This window comes from Myotis brandtii, unplaced genomic scaffold (genome assembly GCF_000412655.1).
Source record: "Myotis brandtii unplaced genomic scaffold, ASM41265v1 scaffold458, whole genome shotgun sequence".
Lineage (NCBI taxonomy): Eukaryota > Metazoa > Chordata > Mammalia > Chiroptera > Vespertilionidae > Myotis > Myotis brandtii.
The window spans coordinates 433,179-436,174 of record NW_005367516.1 but is presented as its reverse complement, the minus strand read 5'-3'; the positions used below and the strand labels follow the sequence as shown (position 1 = coordinate 436,174).

General features: G+C 58.9%; 1 protein-coding gene across 1 annotated transcript in view; it reads right to left on the bottom strand.

Moving 5' to 3' along the window:
* LOC106727648 (solute carrier family 22 member 1-like) overlaps positions 1–2,996 on the bottom strand; it is a 12,517-nt gene that overhangs the window by 5,066 nt on the left and 4,455 nt on the right. The gene's annotated exons all lie outside the window — the stretch shown is intronic.

Below are 2,996 nucleotides of genomic sequence, written 5' to 3'. Positions count from 1 at the left end.
CCCTGCCCTCCGCCCTCCAAGAGCCCCGGCCCCTCACTCTCTCCACCCGGGCCCGCCGGCCCCCATCCGTGTTCGAGACCAGAAGAGCCACGTGACGGACGTGGCACACAGACGGGACCACGGAGTCATTCTAGGGGGAAATCCAGACACTCCTGTGTGTCGCTTTTATTTTTTATTTTATTGATTTTTTACAGAGAGGAAGGGAGAGGGATAGAGAGTTAGCAACATCGATGAGAGAGAAACATCGATCAGCTGCCTCCTGCACACCCCCTACTGGGGATGTGCCCGCAACCAAGGTACATGCCCTTGACCGGAATCGAACCTGGGACCTTTCAGTCTGCAGGCCGACGCTCTATCCACTGAGCCAAACCGGTTAGGGCCCGTGTGTCGCTTTTAGAAAAGGACGGAACTTGGGGCTCGGAGCATTGGCAGCAGTTTTGGGGTTTGCACTGTGAGGAGAGGCTCAGCTGCTGAGACGTTCCTGTCTTCTCCCCGCGGGCCAGTGCCTGTGGGCGAGGCCCCTCCGGGATACGCCCGCTGGGCCCCGACAAGTACAGGGATGCGTCTGCTCCCGTCCTGGACAGACGTGTCCAGAGAGAAAGAAGGAAGTTAGGCAAGCGGGGCGCCCCCTGCAGGCCCGTTAGCCAGGCAAATGGGGCAAGCCACCTATTCCCGATGAAGAGCTTAATTCCAGAGAAAGGAATGTACAACCTGGATTTTCCAAGTTCCCAAATGGGCAGGGCTGCCACCTTCTGGCAGGACGCATGAATTGCACATTAAAATAACAACCAGCATTCCCTGTATCTAAGCCTTTTACACATATTATCATCTCATTCATCCTCCCGACAGGGCTATGAGACAGGTACTATTATTAATCTATGAAATCCGTGCACTCGGGGGACCCCTCAGCCGGCCTGCACCCTCTTGCAGGTTCTCGGCTTGTCCCCCGCCTTCCTCCTTCCTAGACTCCTCGTTTCCCATCCCTTCCCCGTGCCACCCTCACCAGCCAGTGGCCTTCCTCCTCCTTCACTAATAGAGAAACTTCTCGGGCAGAAGCCGCATCCTCTCACCCCAGAACGTTCAGACCTCAGGGCACTGGCGTCCACCTCCTCCCCCTTCCCCCCTGTGTCACCCACCAAAGACCCCTCCACCCTGCACGCGGGCCCAGCCCCTGCCTGCGCCCAGGCCCTCGCTCCCCCCACGTGACGTCATCTCGCCCTGGACCTGCCCCCTCTCTGGTGCTCCCCCCTCCCCAGCTGTGCTCCACGCCCAGCTCGCTGGACAGAGTGGTCCACACACATGAACGCCACCTCCTCGTCTCTCACTTCCCTTCGCCTCCCGCTCACCCCGTCCTGGCCCTGGGGACTCGCGGTGGCTGTGTCCACAGATCTGACGGCTCCTCCTCGGGCCAGTCTGCTCTCCTTTTCCGTAGCATCACACTAGCCCGGTAGGCAGTTGTCCTTCCGTCTGCTGCCATGTCTCCTAAACTTCCTTCACCAGCAGCCCCTCCCTCCGACCTCCACGTGTCCTCTCTCTGCCCTCTCCTGGCCTATCTCCAGCATGAATGGTTTACAGCTTTAACTACCAGTGACTGGGGCCACGTCCCAAAATACAACTCCAGCCCAAAGCTCTCTTCTAAGCACAACCCGGACATCCAACCGCCTGCCTGACCTCCCTTCTCTCTCACAGGATACTCTTGTCTGTTGTTGTTTTGTAATTTCTTTAATCCTCACCTGAGAACATGTGGGGGCTTTTTATTGATTTTTTATAGAGAAAGGGGGGGAGAGAGAGAGAGAGAAACATTGATGTGAGAGAGAAACATCGATTGGTTGCGTCCTGTACGCGCCCCAACTGGGGATCGAACCCACAACCTGGGGATGTGCCCTGACCGGGAATCAGTGCACAGGGAGATGCTCCACCCAACGGGGCCGCCCGCCCAGGGCTCACAGGCTGCTCTTAACACCTCTCAGCCTTAGCACTGCCGGCACAGAGCTCCTGATGGTGCCCCCCCTTCTCCCCGAAGAGCTGCCACAAGGTCAGTTCCTACCCACGCGGTCCCTTCTCAAACAAGGGCCCGCCCCCCATTTGCTGGAGGCATAAGCCTTGTGCCCCCTTCTCCCAGCCCCATCTATGCACCCCGCATGCAGTCTGACCTCTGGAATCCAGCCTGAACCCCACCTTTCTCCGCCTCGCTCCCACAGGCATGCAAAGCCCTGGCCGCCACCTCGTCTCTGTCCACTTCTGCAAGCGCTTCCCACTGGCCATCTCTTCTGTCACCGTCCCCGAAAGCCATGCTCCTCGAGGCGCCGGCGCTCCGCGCAGGCGGTGGGCCTTTGCGTGCCTGTCCACGATGTAGCCGACGCCCAGGGAGCCCAGGAGGAAGCCCATGTTCCCACGGGACCCAGAGGCCCACCTTCCACGCGTCCTCACGCACCAGTTAGACGGCAGGGGCCCAAACACAAGGCCGTTTCTCCTCAAACTCCGCCTTCCAGCCCCTCTCCAAGCAAAGCCCGGGCATAGCACACCCCAGGGCCTCACACCCCTCCCTCCGCACGGTCCCTTCGGCCCGCTCACGGTCTCCGCTGCCTGTCAGTGCCGGCAGGAGCCCCACTAGACGCGTATTCATTCAGGAGCTGCTGTCCGCGCTCTGCCGCTGACAGTGGGTCATTGAAGGACAACATGGCCAACAGATTCGTGTCCTGAGAAGCACAGCAGAGCACTCTCCCCAAAGCAGAAATGTACAAAAGAAACATGTTTTCCAGAATTGGCCAAAAGCCCTTAATGAAGTACTTACGAATTGCATATGTAATCATGTAAATGCCATCAATAATTATGCAAATTCTGTTGTGAATGATGGCGCTGTGAGTGGCAACATAAGACGAGCAAAGACACAGGGTCGAGAAGGTGGGGCTATTGGGGGCGGCAGGCGCTCCAGCTCTGAGTGCGGGAGGGACCAGGGCGGGACGGGGCCTGGGGGACACTCGGGGGCCAGGGCC